This window comes from Equus przewalskii, chromosome 2 (genome assembly GCF_037783145.1).
Source record: "Equus przewalskii isolate Varuska chromosome 2, EquPr2, whole genome shotgun sequence".
NCBI classification, from domain to species: domain Eukaryota; kingdom Metazoa; phylum Chordata; class Mammalia; order Perissodactyla; family Equidae; genus Equus; species Equus przewalskii.
The window spans coordinates 81,072,911-81,087,933 of record NC_091832.1 but is presented as its reverse complement, the minus strand read 5'-3'; the positions used below and the strand labels follow the sequence as shown (position 1 = coordinate 81,087,933).

Below are 15,023 nucleotides of genomic sequence, written 5' to 3'. Positions count from 1 at the left end.
AAGAAAACACCACTGAAACTTAAGAGGCAGCATGCATAGTGATTAAAAGCATAGACCACATAGTCAGATGGATCTGGATTTGAATCCCAGTTCTGTGAGTTCAAATTTCAAGTTATATGTTCTTGGAAAACTCTCTGAATCTTTCTCCTGCCATAAAACAAGCTTATTAGTACCTATGTCAGAGGGACTGCTGTGAGGAATACATTAAATAATGCATTTAAAAATCTTCAGCAGAGTGTCTGACATAGTTAACATTCAATAAGCGGTAATAATGATCAAAACAATGATTATCAAATTATTAATTTATCAAATTACCAAATCTATACTCTTACCTTCTAGATTCACACCCCTCTCCCTTCCATCTAATTCTTTATAAATAACTGGGGGTTCTGAGGTAAAAATAAATCATCATCAAAAGAAAAAAAGACCCAGTAGGCAACTTCCTCATCTCCAATTGCCTTGTTTCCCTCCCTTGCTTCACTAGCCTCAGTCATCCACACTTGAGAGTAAACACATACTCACTCTGCTGAGCCCAAATGTACAGAGGAGACCAGAGACCTTATTCAACACTTTTACTTAACGACAGCTCACCCATGGTATAAGACTCATATTATACATTCATCCTTCCAACAAAATCAACACCAGAATGGGCCCAAAGGCGGAAAAAAAATTAACCAAAAGCATCTTTCAGGAAGTTTTTGTTAGATCAAAAGTCTCATTACTGAGTCAAGAAAAGGAAAGTCGACTTAACCCATCAAATGTACCAAATATGTAGGCTGTATCTACTTCTAGGATATGCTTCCTAGAAATGAAGAAAAAAGTTCACACAAAATCTCTATCAACTACTGGAATTGGCTTCTAATTCCTTCAATAAATATTTGTTGAATACCTACGGACAGGCACTACACTAAGCACTTGGAAACAAAGGTGACAAGATAATGTCCTTCTCTTGTAGAGCCTATTAAAAAACTTCCCAGCTTTTTTTGCTCTCTTCCATTCATTTGTTAACATACTGTATGCCTACTCTGCGGCAGGAAACGTTAGGCACTTGAGGGGAGGAGATATTAACTGAAAAGATGAGTAAGGCACACCCTTGCCCTGAAAAAAGAGACAGACCAGTAAAAGAGAAAAATACAAATAACTATAAGCACTTTGTACAAATACAAAGTTAAGTGCTATAAAGCCACACAGATACTGTGGGTAACCAGAAGAAAAAACAACTCTACTTAGATTAATCAAGACAGGCTTCCTGGAGGAGATGATTATTTAAGTAGGGTCTTAAGAGAGAAAATGTTTCGCAAACGAAAGGAAAAGAATACTTCAGGCAGAGGAAATAGCAAGGTACAGAGACAAATATACATCAAAGTATACACATGTACACATACACACACAGAAATATGCATTAAACTACAAACATGCTATATATAAATGGATGTACCTCATCTTTAGATACAAGTGAAGGAAATCATCTGAACTATAAAACACAGAAAATGATGTGATTTACCATTTTCCCAATTCTCCCAAAGATGGTACACAAGTAACACTGCATAGGAGATAAGTTAGTTCATTCCAGCTCCAGCCTTAGGGCATTAGCACTTAACTCTCTCCCAGAAATAAAGGGATAGTGCAGGAAGGTTGGAACTAGATTGATTCTGGACTAGAAAGGCTCTCCCTTAAACAAAGTGTCAATTCAGGTAGGAATATAAAGAATAGAAACAAAGAAATCAATTTAGGAACTCCTGAAATGGACAGAGAATGGTAGGGGTTCAATTTTAAACAGTGAGAAAAACTGAAGAGAGAGAAAAAAAGAGGTCCTAAGTTAAAGAGCCCATGACTTGGTGAGTAATGAAAAAAAGCATGAGAGAAGAGATGAAAATCAGACACGATCCCAGGTTTCTCCCAATAGATCATTCCAGTAACCTTGATATCTGCTTTTTTTTATCAGTGTATATCTCACTTTATGAATATTTACACATCACGGCACTCACATCTCATAAGCCCCCTACACTTCACCTGAACAGTTTGCCATTTTAAAAAACCAAATTAGTAAAATCCACCTGGAAACCTTTCCTAATTTCTGAATAAGTATAAGCATTTTTAGATTACTTTTGGAGTAATTGCCCTATAATCTTAAAAAAAAAATTATGAAATCTATTAATTTTCCTTTATGTCTGTTTTGTAAAATGTTAAATGAGGCCCAGTGGTGTAGCAATTGGGTTTGCGCACTTGGCTTTGGCAGCCCAGGATTCGCCAGTTCAGATCCTGGGCATGGACCTATGCACTGCTTATCAAGCAATGCTGTGGCAGGCATCCCATGTATAAAATGGAGGAGGATGGGCACAGATGTTAGCTCAGGACCACTCTTCCTCAGCAAAAAGAGGAGGATTGGCGGCGGATGTTAGCTCAGGGTTAATCTTCCTCAAAAACAAAAAAGTTAAATGAGGCCTATCCATGTCTATGACCTATCTTTATCAATAATCACTATTTATACAGAATCTAACTGGCAAAGCACCTTATACGAAGAAAATATCAAATGACAGAGAGCTTAATTATAGAGCAGAGTTTCCCAACCTTGGCACTATTGACATTTTGGACCAGATAATCTTTTGTTGTGGGGTGCTGTCCTGTATATTGTTTATACCTTGCCTCTACCCACTAGATACTAATAGTACGTCCCACAGACACACCTCCTCCCAGTTGTGACCATCAAAAACATCTCCAGATATTGCCAAATGTCCCCTGGGGCCACTGTTATATGCCAGGCATGGTTCTGTGCTTCTCACTTATTATCTCATTTAATCTAACAACATAGTATCCATGAAGCAGTTATTATTTCCTCCCGTCTTACAAATAAAGAAACCGAGGCCAAGAGAGTTAACTTGCCAAAAGTCACACAACCAATAAGTGCAGTAGGCTGCTTTGAAACCACACAATGGTGGCTTGAGTCCCTGCTCCTGATCACTGTTATGCCATCTCTTATTAAAGCCTCAGCCTTTATCATCTGACACTTGAAAAGTAATATTTTGAACCTTATCTGGAAGTAAAAACTGAAATTATTCACACAAGTGGCAGTTAAATTAAAAGACTCCCAACCTCAATTTAGGATATATTAACAAGTATTTTCTAAGCACTGACTGTCCAATACCAACTTCAGGAACTAGAGTGGTTCAAAGGAAAGAAACTACGATTTATTAAGGATTTAGCTCAGGACCCTTCTCACACATTCATTCTCTCTCTCAAATCTCAGAACATCACTGTGAGGTAGGTATTATCTTTTTTTCAAGTAAGGAAGCTAAGCCTCAGAATAAAAAAGTGGTTGCTGACACAAAAAGGTTTACAATTTAATTAAAGAGACAAGAAAAACATTTTTTTAAAAAAAAAAAAGACAGAATAAGCAACTTAAATATCTCAGTTACTAACACACAGAATGGGGAAATACAAAATAGGTTAAGGAAAAGTATACAGTTAGATTAGTCAGGGAATACTTCTTAAAAAAGGTTTCTAGTATCCCCTCTCTTAAGAAATGACATGGAGGAGCAAAAGTTGGTAAGCTAAGGGGGAGCAACACTTCTATAAATAATGTGAAACAGAAGTTTGGGACTGAAAGGAAAGTTTCGTGGCAGTCAATTTAAGTAGTAGATCAAGGAAATGATGAGGAGTAGAAGACTGCCTTAAAAATAAGACAGAGCTGTAGCTGAAGACAATGAGACTAGTTCTACGCTTTTAGGGGGCTCCTGCCACTAAACACTCTCAAACACAGCAACAAAAAAGATCTAAAGCTGAAGACTGAGAGGGCTGGTTAACAGAGGCTTAGACGTACAAAGCCAAACACCAAATTTCACAGAGTGATGGCTCACTATTTTGCTTTGTGTATTCTGTCTCGCCAAATCAGAATGTAACTTTCAAGAGGGCAGGGATTTTTGTTTAGTTCACTTGGATCAACACAGCAGGTGTTCAGTAAATATCTGCTGCTGAATAAAGGCAGTACTCAAAATAGCGACATATTCAGAAGCAAAGATCACAAATGCCTTCACCATTCAAATAACCAGCAATCTCACAGACATAACAATAACGTAATATTGTAATATTTATTACTATTGCAACAGCTAACATTTATTGAGTGCTAAGTCTGAGACAGACATTGTGATGTACCATCTCACTCAATTCTCTTAACTACCCTATGAGAGAGGTAGGTACTATTATTATCATCCCAGTTTTACAGTAAACACACATAGAATAAATAACTTGCCCAAGGTCACACAGCAGCACAGCTGGAACTTGGGTCTATCCACACCAAAGCTTGCCTTCCAACTATGTCACACATATAGAATTATAAGCATCCCTCTTAGGCAAAGCTAGGGAAATGTGGCCAATGAGGGAAAAAGACAACAAAACAAAACAAAAAAGAAACTCCAATGTACTCAAAAACCCTTCGTCTGTCCCTAACAGGTACTGTGGAAATTTTCCCACCCTAGGATATACTGATTATCCCATACAGATTAAAACTTCAATGGTTTAAAGAATCCAGATGTTGAAAAGCTAGGAACTAGAGTCAATCATCTAACAGACATTTCAAAGGGTGGTAGATAACAAGTGGTAACACCCCACGTCCCCAACCCAAAGAAATAACAGGGTGTGACCTCTGACTAAGACTGACCTCAAAACTTCCGGAGCCATCCTCCCTGGTATCTGCCTTTCCCCTCCTCTGTACATCCTTTGTCTCCTCTCCTAATAAATGGTCTTTACAGAAGTCTGAAATTTTGTGTTTCCTGCTCTAAATTTCTAATCTATTAAGGTAAAATTTTAATATTTCTCTAATGAAAAAAATTCTACCTGTGTAATACTCAATATAGAAAAAGGTTCCCCAATCATTACAGCAGCATTCCAAAGTTTATATTATCAAATTCACATAGTAGTCAATTAAGAAATTACCAATTACGCAAAAGAAAAAGGATGACCCACATATTTATTTATATAACTTTCTGGTATTACATACGTAATAAATAAGCAGGAAGAAATTAAACTCACTAAAGAGACTATGCTCTTCGTCTACCTACCCAGTAACCTACTCATAATTATAAAATTCTTTTTTGAAAATCTCTGAAATGGAAAGAAACATAACTCCAATTACCAACAAAGAAATTATTTAAAATACTAAACTTTCTAAAACTAGAATATTCATTAAATTAACCATTTAACCAAAGATCCACTAATATATTAGACAATCTAATTTCTGCATTTACACCAAAATCTAAAGCAAACTTTCCTTAAAAGACGTGAGATTGAAACTAACAATACAGAGAGGCTTATGCACCCCTATGTTCAATGCAGCACTATTCACAATAGCCAAGACATGGAAGCAACCCAAGTGCCCACTGACCAATGATTGGATAAAGAAGTATATATATATACAATGGAATATATAGTATATATATATATACACACACATACACACACACACACAATGGAATACTACTTAGCCATAAAAAAGACAAAATCGTCCCATCCACAACCACATGGATGGACCTTGAGGGTATTATGTTAAGTGAAATGAGCCAGACAGAGAAAGACAAACACCATATGATTTCACTGACTTGTGGAACATAAACAAACTTACGGACAAAGAAAACAGTTTAGTGGTTACGGGGTGGGGGGTGGTGCACAAGGAGTGAAGGGGCACACTTATATAGTGTCTGACAAATAATAATGTACAACTGAAATTTCACAATGTTACAAACTATTATGACCACAATAAAGAAATAAATTTTAAAAAAAGAAGTTAGACAATGAGGACAAGAGCTGGCAAGATAATCAGTGCTAAGAAATACAGCTCAATCTTTTCTTTCTTTCTGCCTTTGGATTTTTTTATATACTTATCTTAAATATTCAGTTCTATTAAATAAACAGGCTATAAAGGCATAGCCAAATTGTTCTCAAAATAGAAATACTTTCCAAATACAAAATTGATCAAGATGCATTTATTTCTTATATTAGCCAATGGAACACTGATTAAGCCAAGCTTGAAGGAAAAGTTACTTCTGAAAACTCATCTTGTATTTAATAAATCCTAAGCATGAAAAGGGAATATCAAACACACATACTGTCTGATCATTTTAGGAAACGGAGAAAACTAAAATCTAGTTAAAACAGAATCATCTAATTAAAATTCCTTCAAACTTAATTTGAGATATAATGATACAGCTAAAACTTGTTAAACTTCTTCATTTTTCTAAAGCTTTTTATTCTCAAGGGCTAAAGAGATGGAGAGTTAAAAGACTTCATAACTGAATTACATCCTGATATTTCTAAATGGACAATTTAAACCATAGTCAATTTCTGAGATAATCAGTAAATTATTCAAAAAAGAGTCCTCTCTGATCTAAGCATTACTGAGGTGTTTGGAGATGAATTCAAATTCCAGTTATGTTCAAATTAGTCTTTCTTTTTTATAAATAATAAGCACAGCAGTTGTGCAATTTCTCTAGTTTTTAAGATTTTTTAATAAAATGTTAATGAATCATACACCAGCTCAGACGCTTTTGAAAACACTGCAGAATTACTTCAGTATTATTTGTCAAACTCAAGGGCTAATTTAAAAGATGGGCAATATAAACCCGGACTGTAGCCTCTGTCTACATCACACTTTAAAAGATCTTTCACTTAATAAATTAACAGTAATGGGTCACATTACTACGTGCCAGGACTGGACTAAGAGTTTTACAGCTCTTTTATATTATCTCATTTAACCTTAACAAGAACCCTGTGAGGGACATGGTTTTCCCCCATCAACAGGTGATGAAGCTGGTATCAGGATAAGCAGCTTGTCCAAGGCCATGTAGCTAAGAAATGTACCGCCTAACTAGTGAGTCTTCTGCCTCCATAGTATGAATGTATTTTATTAGGTAAATGAGAAATGAATTAACAGCATATTGCTAGCGCCAGGTATGCATAATATTACCAATCATTAGATAGTATAAATTACTCACTATCATTAGTGAAGCGACTGCTTCTCAGACCTAGAGGATGTCATGCAAAGGTCTATTATTACCTTTTACACTGCCTTAAAAAATATGCCATCCTAAAAGTCTGACAAGATACAGACATTCTTCCAAAACAAACCAGCAACTTACCTTGAGACTTCACATTTGGCACTAACATACATTCATGGGTTCATTTAGGATGCTGTGAAATGAAAAAGTCAGAAGAAAATATAGTATCTTATCCAACAATGTTCCTCTCAGAGGAAAGTCTAAGTGACATTAAAAACATTTTGCAGGGCCAGCCCAGTGGCATAGTGGTTAAGTTCTCACACTCCCCTTCGGTGGCCCGTGATTCACGGGTTGGGATCCTGGGCACAGACCTGTGTACTGCTCATCAAGCCATGCTGTGGCGGCATCCTACATACAAAGTGGAGGAGGACTGGCACAGATGTTAGCTCAGGAACAATCTTCCTCAAGCAAAAAGAGGAAGATTGGTAACAGGTGTTAGCTTAGGGCCAATCTTCCTCACCAAAAAAAATTTGTACTATATCTTTCATTATCTCCTAAAGTCCAGGGCAGTCATGCAGAAAAGAGCACCTAGCACAATACCCTAGATACATGTACACCCAGACACATATCACAGCACATACTATCTCCTTCCTAAAGCCACCCAGACTTCCAGCAGCTATTTTTCAGCTGGAAAGAAAGGGCAGAGGTGACAGAGCACAGCCAACAGAAACTACACAATACCTAACTGATCTACTAGCTATCCCTTAGGTGTTGTGAAAAGAGCAAAACATAAGATACTCAAGCAATACGGTCTCTTGTGCATTTTTGCTTATTATTTTTCAACTACTGGCACTGCAAGATAATACAACACAAATATAGGCTCTCATATTTTCTTGTACTAGCTTACTGTTTTAGAGAAATCAAGTGTTACTTGAAAATTTTAAAGGAATGTATTAGAAAAATTGTTATACATCAGTTTGTTCAATATCCAGATTAAGTACAGATGTTCCCTCAAATATTTCAGAATTCTGAAGGTGGAATAGGAGGAAATTTTAAATATACGTATGTGGAAAAGTAACACTATTAGGAAATATATATCCTATAGTGTCCAGGAAATGTCACATACATTTAGAAAATACACTCTAAACATGCTGTGAAAGGTATCATAATAAAGTATCAATGAGGTACCATGAGAAAGTAGCAAAAGTCTAAAAGTACATTAAGGCATAAGATACACTGGTCTACACTTAGTGGAAAAAAGCCTCAAAGTAGAAAGGTTTAAAGAAGGCATTATTTGAAAGCAACTTTACTCATTTGTTTGTAAAGACAATTCAGCTTTGCTTAACAAGAACGAATACACCTTTTTCCCTGGTCTGCTGAAAGTGTCACCAATACAAAATATTTCTACTATTTGGAATATTTGCAGATATGAGATGAACACTTTGTATCTTTTACATCGATACCCGTCCTTAAGCTTGAGACAATGATAAAATAACTAGAAAAGGCAAAAATTAAAAGGAAGATTTTTAAAGAACAAGGAAAGAACTCTCTCCTAATGAATAAGAGAATTAACTTTATAGTGACCTTCTAAAAGGTATACTAAAATTGTCAGATATATAGACTCTTTTTTTTAAAGAGGAATTGAAGTACCAATTATATGTGCAGAAATACTACATAAAGTAAGAGCATGTTTAAAAATAACTAAAAAGTGATCACTTGCAAAAGAAACTCCCTCCCCTCCCATAAACAGAGAAATCCTGAGATAAATAAGATTTACAAAACCAGGATACCATCATCCAGTGCAGGTATTTGTCGACGTACGAAACAAACGTTTTGACATTAGCTATAATGTAAAATTGCACAAAGTGAATTATCCTTTCTAAACAACACATTTGAGATAGATTCACTTAAGAAACAAACTAATCCACACTACATTTACCCTTTAGAATACAGCAAAGCTGTATTCCCCTGCTCTTCAATCCAAAGTTTTCATCACTATGGAGGCAAAAGTATCTTGAACAATAGACTTATGCTTTATGCAGAATCTTTTTAAGACAGCCTCCAGGGGACTCATCACATTTAGAAAACAGAGACCACCCAGCTTTTTAATGGAATGAAGTTCATACTCTGTGTTGGTGAACTTGGCAGTTGTCTACACCTGGGGGGGGGGGGGGTGGCCATAAATTACAGGCCAAACCCAACCTACCTCCTGGGCTTTTTTGGGGTTTTTTTTTTTTTTTTTTTTGCTGGGAAAGATTCACCCTGAGCTAACATCTGTTGCCAATCTTTCTTTTTTTTCTTTTTACCTCTCCAAAGACCCAATACACAGTTGTATATTCTAGCTGTAAGTCCTTCTAGTTCTTCTATGTGAGCCACCACTACAGCATGGCTACTGACAGACAAGTGGTGTGGTTCCGCACCTAGAGCCGCCAAACCGAAGCACGCCAAACTTTAACCGCTAGGCCATCAGGGCTGGCTCATACCTCCTGTTTTTATGTATAATGTTTTACTGGAACACAGCCACACTCTTTAGCTTATATACTGTCTACGGCTGCTTTCACACTACAAAAGCAGAATTGAATCTTTGTGACAGAGATCATATGGTTCACAAAATCTAAAATATTTATTAACTGGCCCTTTACAAAAAAAAGTTTGCCAACCTCTCCTCTACATAATGAGATGTCAGAGACAACACAAGACTTCTCCAAGAACCATCTCCAAAGTCTATGAATTGGGTCACTGCTAGCCTAAGTGTGGGCTTTGGGGTTATCTGCTGCTAAAACACACAAACACAAACACACATCCCCAAGGCTCTTTAATCATCCCATATCAATCCCAAAGTTGCCAAGGCAAAGTGCATAAGTTACCATTCCCCACTATCAGAGTCCCATCTCTCCCACTGTCTTGACTAGTAAGACATGTTAACCCAAAAAGGCTGTCCTTTAAGTTCATCTAAACATGGTTTTACCTGCATAAAAAAATGTCGTGGAAAGTAGAGGGTGAAGACAGAAAGCACCCATATAGCATATACTCCAGTTCCTGTATCCTCATCCTAGAATCACCCTAAATCTAGCTCCCTGTCTAAATATCTCTTCCCCAGAGGGTTCTGCCATTGGAATTATCACTCTTAAGAGGCCAAAGAAGCTACCAGGAAGGTGGTAAATTTGAACTAAGCAACACAAAAAAGTGTGGATATATATATTCCCTACTTCTCAATCCTTAATCCTTGTCAGAGTCAACACTAAATGCACATTAGCTACAGGTTTCACCACAAAAAAAGACAGTTTTCCAGTGTTTCATGCTTCAAAGATGTCTGAATTTTTGTAAGTGCCAAGCTGTTTTGTTCTTTAGTAAAAAGTTTAAAAAAAAAAAAAGGCATTTTCAGCACTGCTGTGCCAACACAGGGATATCCCCTCCATTGTATGGGACACAAAGACACACACCAACTGTGAGCAGGGGAAGCAGCCTTCTCTGCCAGCTATTTTTAGCCTCACTTCATCACGTTAAAGACCAAACTTAGGATAACAGTGCAGGACAAACTTTAAAAACGTGAACTTGGTGACACAAATCTGTCCTTCTGTGTATAAGTACCTTATCAGTGAAATCCTATATATTCTTCTGAACTTAACCTCAAGGGACGTATAAACTCTACAAAAAGCTTATTAGCTGTTTCAAAAATATAGAATCATTCACCCTACGACTGAACCGGTAGCCATGTTTAAAGGCTGTTCCTCCCTTTTCAACCTCAAATCTTATCCACTTTTAAAACTTCTGTTTTAGAGAGAGTCTCCTCCATTCTCTCTTCCTACTATGTCTTTACTAACTTTAACAGATTCCCCTTCCCCTGCCCCCCAAGTAAAACTACTCACTTTTCAGCACTTTACTCTCCAGCAGCACTCTCAGGAAACCTTAATACTTTGAAAATGACTCCCAACTCTACATTTTCGGCATATCATTCATTAGTTTAACTATTTTACTGTGTTGAGATTGCTTCAGCATCCAACTTTCACCCTAAAATTTAATGTTGAAAACAAAGTGAACTGCCCAATTTCTGAATTATTTTTTACAAGAAACTACTAACATCATTCCAAAATATCAGAAGCATCTTCTTTTTCACTCCTCCATCTGTACAGCTTTTTGATGACCATGGTGTAAAAATGCTGGTTCCCTAGAAAAACAAAATCTTAATCCAGATCTAATGCCTCTTGGCCTAAAATACAATTTCTCCTCAATCATCTAAAACCATCCTCCCAGAAACACTGTTCTCAATTGCTGCTTCAGGCTATAAAGAGGGATCTACACAAACACAAACTGACCCTAAGCCTAGTCAACAGCCTCCCTCTGTATTTCCATCACGCTAACTTCCTAATTACTTTGTCCCTCACACCCTCCAATTCCAAGTCTTAAACACTTTGTCTCCACCTGCTCTTTTCTTCCTAAAAGAGACCCTTCCAGAGTTAGCTCAGACACTCCAATTCTGTACAGTCCAACATCAACATTTCCCTAATGAAAAATGGACAAATACATTTACACTTATAAGGTACCAAACACAGTATCTGACATACAGCAGTCACTGATAAATACTGGTCCATTCGCCCTTTCCTACAATTTCGTACAATTTGTTTCATTGCCTCTGCCACCCACAAGTAAAAGCATCTCAAAGGCAGGGCCCCAAATACTTTGTTTCTTTGCTACCCAAATATGCAATAAAAACATTACCATGATTTTTAACCAATCTACAGTCAAAGCAATAAAAAGTAAGTCTTCAAGTTAGTAAGCAACTTTGATGGAGTACAACCTATACTCAAATTATAGTTTGTTGGTTTGTCCTCCCTTCCTCCCCAGAAAACAGCCAAGCTAGACTAGATTTCTCTTCCTCCTATCTTTGTGAAACACGGGATACATGACTTCCTCAAGGTCATAAAATAAGACAACAAATCCAACGACATTTGTTTTTGATTCCACATCTAACATTACATCCACTGCGTAATATGTGCATGTCAGTACCCATTTAAAATAGACAGAATTTAAGGTTCCTTACAAAAGCACAACAAGAACAAAGCACTAAAGAAACACAAAACAGAAGTTCCAGAGGAGGGAAAAGTGATCAAAGGGATTGAAGAAATTATTCTAAGCCAGACAGAGTCAGGAAAGATGATGGTAAAGAGGAACAATCAAAATCTATAAAACCAGGAAAAGACAAACTCCAGCTTGTTCCAGCATTTCGCAAAACACAAACTCTGGATGTGTCTTGGAACTTTTAAGGGACAGGTTTTTGATAAATACACAAATTGTTACATAGTTTAGGGGCTAACAAACGTGTAGAACTCATAACTTCAAAGGAGAAAAAGTTCAGGATGAAAACAGTGTTTCAGAAAGTTTTAAATACATTTAATCAAGATCCTGAATAGAAAAGTTACCATAGATAACCCTATGCTTACATTCATTCCCACAAAGCTTCTCTCAGCAGTGGCTTCAGGAACAGCGAGCCCACACAGTTGTCTAGAGGGACCTTAATTCTCAAATAGTACTGCTTATGTTCTTTATATAAAATTCCACCCTATGCCTAACCCTTAAGGTCTGTATAAATATATGAAATGTTAACTGCTTTCCTGCATCCTAATTTGGCACTCTGAGAAGATACCTAAATCACAAATCAAAGATTTTATAGACTTCGCCTTTAAAATAAGGGAAGGAAAAAAATCATTCTTCAAAGAATTAAATATGAAAAGTTTCTCCTCATTTGATAGAGAAGTAAAGATAACACAAACACGCAAAGCCTCAAGTCATTCTGCCAAATAAAAACGCTAGCAATTAGGACATATGCTACTCAAATTTAAAAAAAAAATACAAAGCATCTGGGAAAGGAAAAAATATAACAACTTCTATAAACTGGTTAAAGTCCTAAATGCTCTCCTCCAAATTAGCTGTGATTCATAAAAACTGAGAATTTCCTAATTAAAATCTGTTACAGTGTCCTCCTGACCCACAGGAATCGAACCCAGAAACTGAGAAGGTAAAAAACTCTTGTACCAAGAGGAAAATCTCTCAAGGAAGACTGTCAAAAAAGAAAAGAATTTTACTTTCAGGATTCCCAGGGTAAAAGAGGTTCCCACTTGGGAAGCAAAATAAGATTTGCCCAGAAACAAAAACTACTGCGCTGTTCACACCGGTGCACCAGGAAAAGGTATATTACAGAGATGTCCTTTGTGTGCACATATGTTCTGGCTTCCTCAATTTCCTTCTGCCAATCACTGGCCAGAAAGGTGCAAGTGTCCACTCTGGAGAAAGAACTCCTCTAAGAGAAACCTGTAAGCTTGCATATCACACGTACAAAGAGCTAAAAGGTTACAAAACACAGGACTACCCAATACCTCCTCCCCGCAGTGAGGAGTCAGGATACAGCCGCTCATCCGCACACTCCCGACACTCCTGGCAAACAGAACTCCCGGAGGTCGCACCGGCATCTTCCCACTCTCCACCCCTCCACTCCCTTTCGCGGGGCCACTCACACTTTAGAGAAGAGCCGGGGCGCTGAGAAAGTGGGTTGGTTCCCTTCCTCCTTCGGACCGAGGCGGCAGCTGCGGAAGACTCCGGCGCGTCCGTGAGGAAGAAGCGGCGCTGGTGTCGCTAAACCAGACGGCCACTCGGGTCTCTTCCGCGCAGCTGGAGCAGAGGCGGTGGCGGCCCCGCTTACCTCCTTTTCCTCTTCCTGGGTCTCTTCAGGCTGAGTCTCCTGCCCGTCCTGGGCCACTTCTCCCGGGACAGTCACGTTTGAGAGGCTCCGGATTTTGTCTTTATAAAGTTTCCTCTAGGCGGAGGCTGCGGCCGGCCCCCCGGGTCCCCCCCGGCCCCGCCGCCCTGGGGGCTGGGGCGGGGGAGGGGGCTCTAAGAACTCCTCCCGGAGTCCAGCCGAGGAGCCGGGGGGCCGGCGACTGGCCAGGGAGAAGACCCCCGAGGGGGCAGAGGGGAGGGGAAGAGAAGGAAAGGACGGCCGCGCCGGTCCTGCTCTCCCCGCCGCCCCGGCCGCCGCTTCACATCGGGGTCCCCGCCCCCCCGGCCGGGGGGTGGTTGCTGGGCTTGGGGCCCCGGCTCATACACTCCGAGGCGAGATGCTACGGGCCCGGGAGGGTGGCCGAGGCGGCGGCGAGGTGGGGGACCCGGCCGGCTCCGCTCGGCGCCGCCCCCGCTCCCGGCTCCCGCATGTGTCGCTGCGGCTGGGACCCCCTCCCTACACCTTGGGGGTCCCTCGCCCCGCGCGCCGGGACGAGACAGAAGCTCCGGCCCCTCCTCAGCGTCCTCTCACCGCGGAGCAGCTGACTAGTCCCGGCCCGAGGTAGCCGCCTCCCTGCCCCCCAGCCGCCGGCTCAGGCTCGGGCTCGGGCTCCGGCGTGTGCCGCCGCCGCTGCCGGCCGGGAAGGTGAGGGGGGGAGAAGAGGGGTGGCGGCGGCTCCCGCTGGCCCAGGTTAGGGCGGAGGTCTCGGCGGCGGCCAGTGCACGGGGGCTGGGTCTCTCGGATGCTCCCTCGCTCTCACGCTCTCGGCGGCGGTGGCGGTAGCGCCCGGAGCTCAGCTCGCTGTCTCCCTCGCTCTGTGCGGGGCTCTCGCCTCACTCCAGAGAGAGGGGCGGGAGGAAAGCGGCGCAGACTGATGACGCAAGTCACCTAGCAACCGCTCTCCTCCCCCCGCCCTTTTCTTTCCGCTCCGAGGCTTCCTTCGCTGGCCTTTTTTTCCCTTTCCAACCACCCCGCCCTGGGCAACTCTGACGCGCTCTGATGACGCTTGAAGGGAAGAGGAAGTCGGGGTTCGGCGAGCGGGTGGGTGCGACTCGGGCCGCGGGACTCGCCGCCGCTGCCGCCGCCTCTACGGCCGCGTCAGAACTGAAGAGAGGAAGGGGAGGAGCCGAGTGGAGCCTAAGCTGCCGCCTGATCTTACCCCTGACCCGAGGGCGGCGGAGAGAGCTTGCTCTTAGCGGTTTCCTTCAGGGCAGGTGGTGACTGCTCCTTTGGGAGCAAGGAGGAGGCCCAGGCCGCGC

At 40.5% G+C, this 15,023-nt stretch overlaps 1 protein-coding gene across 5 annotated transcripts in view; it reads right to left on the bottom strand.

Annotated features, from left to right (window-relative positions):
- FBXW7 (F-box and WD repeat domain containing 7) overlaps positions 1 to 14,627 on the bottom strand; it is a 220,852-nt gene extending 206,225 nt beyond the window's left edge. For 3 of the 5 annotated variants that reach the window (XR_011537745.1, XM_070611555.1, XM_070611561.1), the window contains exon 1: positions 13,502 to 14,627. The gene's annotated coding sequence lies outside the window, so the exon portion shown is untranslated. The remainder of the gene's footprint in view (positions 1 to 13,501) is intronic. The other 2 variants (XM_070611556.1, XM_070611562.1) reach the window with 2 other exon arrangements.
- Between the last annotated feature and the right edge of the window lie 396 nt (positions 14,628 to 15,023).